Source organism: Acipenser ruthenus, chromosome 6 (genome assembly GCF_902713425.1).
Source record: "Acipenser ruthenus chromosome 6, fAciRut3.2 maternal haplotype, whole genome shotgun sequence".
Taxonomy (NCBI): domain Eukaryota; kingdom Metazoa; phylum Chordata; class Actinopteri; order Acipenseriformes; family Acipenseridae; genus Acipenser; species Acipenser ruthenus.
In genome coordinates, this window is record NC_081194.1 from 12,071,990 (window position 1) to 12,084,145 (window position 12,156).

Consider the following 12,156-nt stretch of genomic DNA (forward strand, 5'->3'; position numbering starts at 1 on the left):
ATTTTTCAAGGTCTTTTACAGTTGATGGTTTTAAAAATGCACTTGATTCAAGGTACACTACCTGTGAAACATTTTGAGGCCTGAAATGTGTCCAGTCAATCAAATAATTAGACTAATTAAGTAATTGAGAGCTTGGGTAGAACAGAGTTTGACACCCCTGCTAAAGGAAAGAAAATCTAGCCTCTAAAATGTAGGAGTGTATAGGGATATAACTGACAAAGACAACTTGATATATGGCTGAATCAGACTAGGTAAATTTTCCTAAATTCTAATACTAGTAAAGTCCCTTGGGGAAAATAGGACAGTTGAGGTTAAAAGAAAATGTAAAGAAAAAAGAATAATCATTACTTCAAAAGGAGCATACAAAAGTTTAATTGACAGGAGTAAAATCTTTAAAACAAGATCCAGAACCAAACCAACTGAAAAACAGGAGACTTACAAGAAGTGTTTTGTACTCTATTAGAATTTACTTTTATAGATGCCATGTTCTCAATAAGCGTTTGAGGTTTCTACGAATCGGAACTAGTAGCTGTGAATGGGTCTATGGGTAGTCTACCTCGTGAATCATTTTTGTTCAATTCCAAATTGGAATTAGTACTTTCCTTAAGGAATAAAAAGCTTTTTTTTAATTTTTTTAAAATAAATTTATAAGGAAGTTCAAAACTTTAATAATGTCTGTTTTTCATTAGGCCTTTTAAAGAGCCTTGAATAGATTTTAAAAAAGGTTAAGTTCTGTCAGTCTAATTTAAGCACTTCAACGACCTTACTAACACTCTTACTGCATTGTAGACATGATTCGAAATCAGAAAAAATTATTCACTCGTGATTAAACATGTATCCTTTTACATGTAAAGTGTTAAGCACAAGACAGGCACAATGCCTTTGGAGGGAAAATGATGGTGTATATAAAACTCCTTCAATTCAAGGGCAAAAGAAAGAAATAATGGTTTAACTAATCTCTTAGTGGCCTGGGTTAGCGACAGGCTCTTCACAGGGGATATTGGTCTGTACCAGTTGGGATAAAATCACTTGTCAAGCCACTAAAGAGAGACATCAATCAGATTTGACACACAGCTGATTGCTCCATTAAATCACTCCCATGGGTTTGATTTGGCTCATCAGGTCAGGTGCACTTTCTTTTTTTTTCTAAGGTTTTGATGGTAGGCTGTATTTCAAATTTTCTGACTGAGGTATCTAGCACTAAGTTTTTGCTGAAGTGACCTAACGGGCCATGAAGCCAGCAACATGTTCAAAAGAGATGTATTGCTTTTCAAGAAACTAGTCAAATACTTTGTGCTACTCAAGAAAATAAAAAAGTAACATTTGAAAGCAATTATTATTATTATTTTTTGGGGGGTTCTTACCGTTATATAATCAGTTTCATTGATCATATTACAGCAAATAGTTAAAGAATGAATTAGAAATTACTGTATACCGTATATTATGTAAAAATAATTCAGTTTCGAGTGACGTTAGGCAGGAGAAACTGAATTATTTTCTTACCGACTCAACACTTTTTTATGCCACTTAAAATATTTCCTAATTGATACTTGTTCGATAATGAGATTCAATTGATTGTTAATTTGGTAATTTAATTGGGTTTTGCTCTTTTGTTACACTCAGTTCAAAGAGTTAAAATGTTTGTCTCTCATATTGCTGAAATGTTGTCATGAGTTCCTCAAAGTTTGAGTTTGAAATTCCACTTACACAGATCGGTTTTGGAGAAGTACTCGTAAAGTTCTGTAAGCTCAACGGTTAAACGAAACAGATGCAAACACTTAGTTTACTTAGTGTAAATGATGGAGATTTACTAAGTGATGATGAAATTGCTGTTGTTCCTGAACCTGTCCAGAAGAAATGTGAAGGGGGGGGGGGGGGGGGGGGGGTGTTTATGTGGAAGTTAATTTTGTTTCTTTAACAATATGAAATGCTAAACTGAAATCGCAAGTCCTTTTCTAAGTGTTATGTTTGAAATATGTAATACTATAATTAACTAATTGTTGATAAGACTGTTGCATAATAAAATGGTATTCACTTTTCTGTTTACTTGTTCATTGTGATTGTGATTTCATTGACAATCAACAGTTCCCTTTCAATCTCAAAATGTCATCCATTACGTTGGGAAATGACCTGGGCACATATTTAAAAAGCTGCCCAATAGGCCCCGGTGTGACCACATGTCTGTTGCATTCTGGAATAAGACGCTACGTCACACAGCAACCTTTGCCATTTGATTCCTCACTCCAACCTGAACAGACATGTCTTCACTTGCTCCGTTTTCGTGAGAATCTCGCTATTCCTCCTTGGAAGCCGGCTTGCCCCTCTTCCTTTGGATGCGACAGTAGTTTCTCTTATAGTCTAAATCACACGGCTGTGTGGTTTTGGCGGCTGAGTAGCGGCGGCTGCTGTTTCCAGCCTCGTCCATTTTGGATCTTGTCCTCCACAAATTGTTTTGTGTCTCGGTTTCTGGTCCGCATTCGCGCTTTGTGCCAAACCGAGTTTCCAAATAAAATACTGTTCCTGTCTTCAAACTGGCTCCAGTTGTTTTAGTATGCTGCGCCTCGTAGCTCCGGCTCGGCAGCTTATAGCACATTTACCCAGTGCATAGCATTTTGGGCCTTTATCGGTGGTACATAGCACTCCCGTGCAGCGCCCCGGTACACTCAGCACCCCCGTGCATTGTACTGCTGTGTATAGCATCCTCGGTACCCCGTGCTCGGTGACCAGTGCATTCATCTGGATTAACCCGGTGCATAGCACCTCTGTGCTTAGCCCCGGTACACATAACATCACGGTGCACTTCCTCAGTGTCCCCGTGCCCGGTACACCTCGGTACTTAGCACTCCCATGCATAGCACCAGTGTCTTACCCTGTGCTCGGTACAGGTGCATAGCACTCCCGTGCAGAGCACCCCGCACATTTATCCATCCGTACAATGTTGTTCCACGATTGTGTGAGATATGGGGCCAGCCTCCCCCCAGAGGACGGCCATAATTTGTGCGTCCAATGCCTAGGTGCTGATCATGCCCGGCGAGCGCTGGCAGATCCCACCTTTTGTGCTGTGTGCACTAGCTTTCAAAAGAGGTCCAGGGCTAAGAGGGCAGACCGTGCTGAAGGTCGTTCCACCTCCTCTGGCATTGGATAGTGGTGGTTCAACCTCATTTGCTGACACTGGACTTGGTTCTAGAGGCTCTTACAAAGGCTCCTTTCGAGCCTCTGCATTGAGTGGACCCTAAATACTTGTCTTTTAAGACAGCCTTTCTCCTGGCCGTCAGCCAAACGTGTCAGTGAGTTACAGGCCCTTTCTATAGAGGGTTCCTGTTTGCGCTTTGCCAGCAGCGGTGATTACGTTACTTTGCGCACTAACCCGGCTTTTCTGCCTAAGGTTGTTTCACAGTTTCACTTGAACCAGTCAGTGGAATTGGAGGCGTTCCACCTGCCCCCTTTTCCCTCTGAAGAAGACCAGAGACTTAACACACTCTGCCCTGTCAGGACGCTGAGGTGTTACATTGATAGGTCTCAATCATGGCGACAGACAACCCAGTTATTGGTGTGTTATGGGTCACGCACTCAAGGTCAGACCCTTTACAAGCAGCGTTTGTCGCACTGGATAGTGGATACGATCCGGCTGGCTTATGAGCTGGCTAACCTACCCTCTCCAAGTGATGTTACAGCTCACTCCACTAGAGGGACTATGACATCTTGGGCAGTGTTTCATGGGGCATCCCTACCTGACGTATGTAATGCTGCAGCATGGACCACACCGCACACGTTTATAAGGTTTTACTGACTGAATGTGGCTACTTCAGCGGCGCTTTCTGTGGGGTCCAGAGTCCTTGATGCAGCTTGCCCTCTTGCGCAGTAGCTTTCCGGTTAGGCTCATGCCAGGGCAAGGCTTGTAGCTGCTTTGGCTCACTGCGACAGTTTGGGTTTACATTTCCCAACTCGTAATAGTTGACATTTTGAGATTGAAAGGGATCGTTAGGTTACTTACCATAACCCTGGTTCCCTGAAAAAGAAATGTCAACCAAATTTGTGAGGTCGCTAGCTTGCCTTCATTGCCACATGGAATCAAATGGCAAAGGTTGTTGTGTGACGTAGCATCTTGTTCCAGAATACAACAGACACATGGTCACACCGGGCCTATCAGGCAGCTTTTTAAGTATGTGCTCAGGTCATGTGAGATGAGGGTCATTTCCCAACACGTAATGGTTGACATTTTTGTAAAGTAACGTTTTCCGTGGATTTGTAGCACAAACTGGATTTTGTTAAATCAACATTGTATCTGCTCTGCACTCCCCTTCTCTTCAAAGCCACAGAGCCACTTTTAATTAGAGATTTCTAAAATTAATTAATTGAAAGATCAAAGGGTTGCATAACAGAAATGTTTTAGTGTGAAAATGGTGTAGAAAATGAAGATAGAAGACTTCTGGTCCCCTAGTAGAAATGTCTATTTTAATAAAATCACAATATATGAAGGCCTTTTAAAAATGGCTAATTAGCTTTTGAGTTAAATAAAACAGAACCCATGCACATCTTAATAAAACCAGCACATTCTGTCAGTAAATTCATTAAAATTAACAGACAGCTCCCTACACGAACACTTAACTCAGAGCAGTGTCATTAATAATAAAAGCGAGACAGGGATGAAAGGCTCCAGTTTATTTTTACAGGCTCCCTTAGGGTCTGAGGTTACTCTCCACAACCAGCAACGAAGCCACTCACATGTTTGCTCTTCAGCTTTTATCTCTAAGAAGTGAAGGTGACAATGAAGATCTCTGTAGTGAGATTGTGTTGACAGCCCTCTTACAATGCCTGCTGGACCATTTTGAGCATATTTCATATGGCTATAGTTTAGGCCATAATACAACACAAATTGTTTCACGCTGTGCTATGGGCCAAAGTCCTACAGTGTCTGACGTTGAAAGCTGTCTTCTCAGTCTGTTTCAATTTTAATGCTACAAAAAGCCTGGAGCAACAGACAAGATAATTATAGGCTTCTCAAAACAAGATTAAGAAGGAAAAGCTGATAACAGGGAACAAAATGCTTTTACCTTACTCTGCAGGCTAAGATGATTTCTTTCTGTTTTTACTGAATGGTATCTCAGCTATAGGAACAGTGACCTTAACATGACCCAACTGTTGCTGAACAATTGCACATACTGGTAAGAACAATATACACATTTCAAATATCTATTATTATTATTATTATTATTATTATTATTATTATTATTATTATTATTATTATTATGTACTGACTACCAATACGTAGAGGCAGTCCAAATCTGTTGAAAAATATGAAGAACTGCAGAACGCTTATCGTGTCTCCAGTTGCTGTTCTGGAGCCCATGTGCAATGAACTGGCAATTCCTCAGTGCCATATTGTGTAGATATCCGCCATTATGTGTAGTGGTTGAACTCCCATGACCTTGTCCAGGACATATAGTGTACAAACCTGGGGTTTGATAATGTGTCCATGATCTGAAATTAACAGCCGGGGTCACCTACACGTCGTTGTGTATACCCAGATACCAGCATTTTCACAACGGCTGATAACGCATTTTGCCACAGATGGTTGTTGAACTTCACAGTTAAAGCACACAAAGTAATAACCCAGCTGTGAATAAGAGCAAATTAGATGCAACCGCAACAGGGTTTTAGATGGATGCAGATGGAAGGACATCTTAGAGGTATTTTCATTGTAACTCTCCATTGTATTTTGTATTCCCTGTCCAGCATATGACAAAAAGAATACACAATATAACACCCAATTACATGCTTTAGGACTTCATGCACACGGACATTTATGAAAATGTTCACAGGCAACTATTATTTATTTCTTTATTATTATTTATTTCTTAGCAGACGCCCTTATCCAGGGCGACTTACAATTGTTACAAGATATCACATTATTTTTTACATGCAATTACATTATTTTTACATACAATTACATTATTTTTACATACAATTACCCATTTATACAGTTGGGTTTTTACTGGAGCAATCTAGGTAAAGTACCTTGCTCAAGGGCACAGCAGCAGTGTCCCCACTTGGGATTGAACCCACGACACTCCGGTCCAGAGTCCAGAGCCCTAACCACTACTCCACACTGCTGCCCAGGCAACTAGTGCCTGTACAATTTATAATGAAGAGAGACAGAAAAACAATTCCATCTCCTATCAGATAATAGTCAGAATTTACATGACTTTCCTCATTGCCTTCCTATGTGAGTGTCCGAAGTGTAGCATGTAATGAAAGTCTAACAGGTAGTGTTGCGTGATGCACTTTTGCAGATGTCTGCAAGGCGCTCAGTGTGCATGGTCATTGGTTTGCGCCCAGCCTTCACTCAGATGCATTGGTGCCGTGACTCGGATTTCAGGGATTTCAGACAATCACCACAGTTAAAGGGGAATAGAGTAACAGGCAGTGTTGTGTGATGCGCTTCTGTTGCGGATTCTGACCCCTTTGGTTAGAGTTTTGTAACAGCTAGTCGATAAGCCTGGCTCTTTTGCATAGTGGTTATGACACTAGCTTGCGGTGTGTGTGGTCAGCATTTAGTGTGAATTTACACCATTGTGGAAAGATAAAATGTTCCGGAGGCAAAGTGAAAATAAACTCAGAAAAACAAAAGTATAGTCAGAAAAACAATAAGGGAATTGGGAGACTGTTACTATGCAATCAAGCGATTTGTAAGTGTTTCTTCTTGCATTACTTTATAGTATATAAGGACTTTCATAGAAGGCTCTAGATTAGCTGGCAATGATTCCACCCAACAGTGTATCATGGTTGTTTAGTAGTGCATATCACCCATTAGGAACACTACAGACCATACTCCAACATAGAGTAAGTCATCATTCTGTATTTGTCAGATGCTTTATCAAGAAACTGACACCACTTTACCCAGGTCTCTTGACATTCACACATTGTTCAATTTATGACTAATTTTGTTCTTGCCGTTTGTATCAATAGATCAAGAAATACTGCTTCTGACGTTGAATGGTTTTTTTTTTTTGGAGACTATGTTGTTTTTCTGAAAAGGGAATCCACCCACTCATTAAATTACGTAATCACACTGTTCCTATAAAATAGCCCTTTCGGCCTACGCCTCCTTGTCGTTTCTTTGTTTGGTCCTCCTCCTCCCCTGCCTCCACCTTGGAGCATGCCTTGTCTAGGGGGAAGGTGTCCCAGAGTGCCAATTGTCCTGCCCGCTGGTGTTAGTTATCATCAATCACTATACATTACATCATAGTTCGGCGAGCGTATAAGGGCAGCTATCGAGCTCCAATGGACAAGGCCATGGGCCAAATTATATTAGGTTTCATTATGGAAATGGTCATCTGTCAAATCCAATAAAGAATCGTTCATTTCAAATCTTGTGGATGTCTCCTTTCTGAATTTTAATACATAACTATTTAATTTTATGTATTTGGTTTATCATTGAGACATTTATAAAACCAATAATAATAATAATAATAATAATAATAATAATAATAATAATAATAATAATAATAATAATAATAATAATGATAATCCTTTGTACTGTATATATCGATTCTCCTTAAAACATGTAATTTCCCAATCCAATGATTGTGTTGTAAGTACATGTATTAAATAAGTAAGACGACCTAGGTTAGCATTACAGTACAGCATGGGAGAATGTAATATATATATATATATATATATATATGTATATATAAACAAAAAAAGTTAATATGTGCATGTGGCAAAGTGCCCCGCCCCTGTGTGCATTTGTGTGTTTTGTGTATGTATGCGTGCGTATGTTAATGTTGGTGTATAGATTGGTACACGGGATATAAACGGGTCTGTGTTTCACGTGTGTTTAAAGTGTATAATTATATTTAGGCACGAGGATGGCACATCACTTCACGTGCAGATAAAATGTGTATAATGTGTGGCACGGGGTTGCACGTAATGAATTCACGTGCTGGGATTCAAGTGAGTAATTAATTAGTAATTGAATCCCAGCACAACAGTATATATAGATGCACGTTTTAGTCACTTGTGGTTAGGTGTTCGGAAGAGGAGAACGGGAGAGAGAGAGAGGAGAGTTAAAGATCGTAAAAGTAAAGATAAGTGTGTACTCACCGTGTTTGTTTGTCTCCGTGCACCGTTTGTGTTTAGTGCGTTTTGTTTGTCTTTTTACTTTGGCGTATAGTGCCGTGTCCTGTGTTTTTGTTGTTTCAAACCTTTTATTTTCTGTCTGTTTATTAAATGCTGAGCGCGATCACGCGCTCAGCCTAACCAAAATCCAAGTCTCTGTGTTTGTATTCCTTCCTGCTTCTGGTCTGACGCCACCCACTCTGGCCGTCTTTGTGACACGTGGTGTCTTCGTGGGATAGCCGCGCCTCCAAGCGTCAGACCAGGAGGGGTCTGGATTACAAAAAAAAAAAAAAAAAAAAGTAAGAGCAAGAAGAGGGATGGGGAGAAAGAGCTGCAGGAAGCAGCAGAAGCAGTGGTCACCCCAACCAGCAGTAGCCACCCCACTGCCACCGGGTTCCCCACCGTCCCGAGAAATATGGGACTGGTTGGTGTACCCCGAGGGGAAAATGGAAGGCTGGAGAGACGGCTGCTGGGACCTGGAGGACCTCCTCGGGGGCCTCGAGGACCAAGGCTGGTGCATGGCCTGTGGGGTCCAAGGACACACGGTGGCGATCTGCCCCTTCCAAGGTGAGGAGGAGGAGGAACAGCAGCCCGGGTGTTACTGCTGTGCTGAGCCTGGGCATTCCCGCACCAACTGCCCCTGGTACCCCCTCGGACAGCTACCCCAACGATGCCCCATCTGCGGAGGTGAGCACTTCGTGGCCCACTGCCCTGTCCATCAGGAGAGGGAGGAGCAGGGGTCGCCTCAGTCTCCACCACCAGCAGGGGGAGGTAGACTGCTGCTCCCACCGCCCCAACCACAACTGCAACAGCGGCCAGAGGAGCCAGAGAACCTGTTCCCCTGGTGCACCTGGTGCGGAGAGGTGGATCACCGCTGGAGGGACTGCTCCGAGGTGCCACCGAGCTGGTGCGGGCGATGTGAGGAAGGGGGACATGACTGGTCAGGATGCCCCTATGCCAGCTCGCCAGTGCCCAAGCGGAAGGAGCCTGAACGTCCTACGCCTGAGTGGGAGGAGCCCGAACATCCTACGCCTGAGTGGGAGGAGCCCGAACGTCCTACGCCTGAGTGGGAGGAGCCCGAACATCCTACGCCTGAGTGGGAGGAGCCCGAACGTCCTACGCCTGAGTGGGAGGAGCCCGAACGTCCTACGCCTGAGTGGGAGGAGCCCGAACGTCCTACGCCTGAGTGGGAGGAGCCCGAACGTCCTACGCCTGAGTGGGGGGAGCCCGAACGTCCACAGCCCAAGAGGGGGGAGTCGGTGCGTCCACAGCCCAAAAGGGAGGAGTCGGTGCATCCACAGCCCAAAAGGGAGGAGTCGGTGCGTCCACAGCCCAAAAGGGAGGAGTCGGTGCGTCCACAGCCCAAAAGGGAGGAGTCGGTGCGTCCACAGCCCAAAGGGAGGCAAGTCGGGGCTTCCACAGCTCTGGGACCCAAGCCACCAGCAGAGGGAAAATGCCTGCTGGTTCAGCCCCAAGAGCCGGAAGAGGAGGGGTTACAGGCCCAACCCCCTGGAAATTTTGGGGGGGGAGAGGGGCAGGAGGCTGGTGTCCCCCAGCAGCCTCTATTCATGCTGCTGAAGGCAGCACGGCGCGCACCAGCCCAGCCGCCACAGCGGAGGGAGCCAGCGCCGCCAGGAGCAGAGGAGCTGCCTCTGCCTCCGCCACCTCCACCGCTTCCTCCACTAGGAGCAGAGGAGCAGGAGCTGCCTCTGCCTCCACCACCACCAGGAGCAGAGGAGCAGGAGCTGCCACTGCCTCCACCACTGCCAGGAGCAGAGGAGCAGGAGCTGCCTCTGCCTCCACCACTTCCAGGAGCAGAGGAGCAGGAGCTGCCTCTGCCTCCACCACTTCCAGGAGCAGAGGAGCAGGAGCTGCCTCTGCCTCCACCACCACCAGGAGCAGAGGAGCAGGAGCTGCCTCTGCCTCCACCACTTCCAGGAGCAGAGGAGCAGGAGCTGCCTCTGCCTCCACCACCTCCAGGAGCAGAGGAGCAGGAGCTGCCTCTGCCTCCACCACCTCCAGGAGCAGAGGAGCAGGAGCTGCCTCTGCCTCCACCACCCCCAGGAGCAGAGGAGCTGGAGCTGCCTCTGCCTCCGCCACCGCCCGGAGCAGAGGAGCAGGAGCTGCCTCTGCTGCCCGTACCTCCGCAGGGAGTACGGTGGCCGGAGCCCCAGAAAGGGGAGCTGCCGGCCACGAAGAAGGGGGAGGAGGTCTGGAGACCACTTTCCCCAGCAGCAGTTTCGCTGCAGGAGTTCTTGTGGCCGGAGCCCCACAGGAGGGAGCTGCCGGCTACGAAGAAGGGGGAGGTCGGGGGACCACCTGCCCCCGCAGCTTTTTCGCTGCAGGACGGGACCAACAGGCTGTCAGCCGTGCCACTACCGGCAGGGGTGCTGACAGCATTGCCAGCCAAGGGCCCACTGAAGCCTCCCTTCCCAGCCCGAGACTTTGTCCTGGACTGCTGGGTTTTTAAGGGGGGAGGTGGCCGTTGAGGCCATGTGTGCTGCGCACAAGGGGGGGTATATGTGGCAAAGTGCCCCGCCCCTGTGTGCATTTGTGTGTTTTGTGTATGTATGCGTGCGTATGTTAATGTTGGTGTATAGATTGGTACACGGGATATAAACGGGTCTGTGTTTCACGTGTGTTTAAAGTGTATAATTATATTTAGGCACGAGGATGGCACATCACTTCACGTGCAGATAAAATGTGTATAATGTGTGGCACGGGGTTGCACGTAATGAATTCACGTGCTGGGATTCAAGTGAGTAATTAATTAGTAATTGAATCCCAGCACAACAGTATATATAGATGCACGTTTTAGTCACTTGTGGTTAGGTGTTCGGAAGAGGAGAACGGGAGAGAGAGAGAGGAGAGTTAAAGATCGTAAAAGTAAAGATAAGTGTGTACTCACCGTGTTTGTTTGTCTCCGTGCACCGTTTGTGTTTAGTGCGTTTTGTTTGTCTTTTTACTTTGGCGTATAGTGCCGTGTCCTGTGTTTTTGTTGTTTCAAACCTTTTATTTTCTGTCTGTTTATTAAATGCTGAGCGCGATCACGCGCTCAGCCTAACCAAAATCCAAGTCTCTGTGTTTGTATTCCTTCCTGCTTCTGGTCTGACGCCACCCACTCTGGCCGTCTTTGTGACAGTGCACTACCATGCTTGATATTGACGAGGTGCTGACCAGTACAAGGTAATTACATGTAATGAAGGCAGAGTCTCTAGGCAATGCAAAAGTTCAAAATTCTTTCAGCCAAATTTTCAGTTTAGATGGCTTACCAAAAAAGTTTCTGTAGAGACATTCATGGTCGCACGCTTGTCATTTTGCTTCAAAAGGATTAATTATTTAACTCCTGCTTGTTTATTTTCTTCAAATCTCTTTATTAATTAAAAACATGATTATAAAAACAAACAAACAATGCGTTTCAACACTACCGTGTGAACCTGATGAAGATGTACAAATAAATGCACGCTTTGCTCAGCTGACTGAAGTAAAGAAGCACAAAATTGGATCTGCTTTTTTTAGTTTTAGAATTTGATTAACATGGATTTCCAAGCGTTGCCAGGAATTGTAAACAAATCACATAGTGTACTTTTATTGAGAATTTTTCTGAGAATTGTAAAGTAAATAAAATACATTAAATACTTAGTAGCCAATTCAAGTCCAAATTATACATTAGCGTGTATTTATGGTTAGTCGGAAGTGACTGGTGATTGAAAAGGAAAGGCTACAGCTGCTGAGGATTGTCACATATTATCTGAGAGCAGCAATAACCCACAAAATGAAAGAAATGCAATTAGGAAGTCAGTGTAGAGTAATAAAAAAGAGCCCCCTGATGTCATCCAGAAGCTATTGCTTTGACTGCTTTAGCTTTATATGTGCTGTACTTGTGCTATTAATGCATTTCTCTAGGGAAAGTCTTCCTTAGATCTTATTATATTCATATAACTGATATAATGTCATATTTTACACAACATTACCACATATCCAGCAGAAAATCAATTGAAGTACATTTGAAATGATCAAAAAAGCATATAATTG

The 12,156-nt window shown here is 44.3% G+C and overlaps 1 protein-coding gene across 1 annotated transcript in view; it reads right to left on the reverse strand.

Annotated features, from left to right (window-relative positions):
- The window catches only part of si:dkey-103j14.5 (isoaspartyl peptidase/L-asparaginase), a 45,986-nt gene that overhangs the window by 15,004 nt on the left and 18,826 nt on the right, over window positions 1–12,156 (reverse strand). The window lies entirely within an intron of this gene.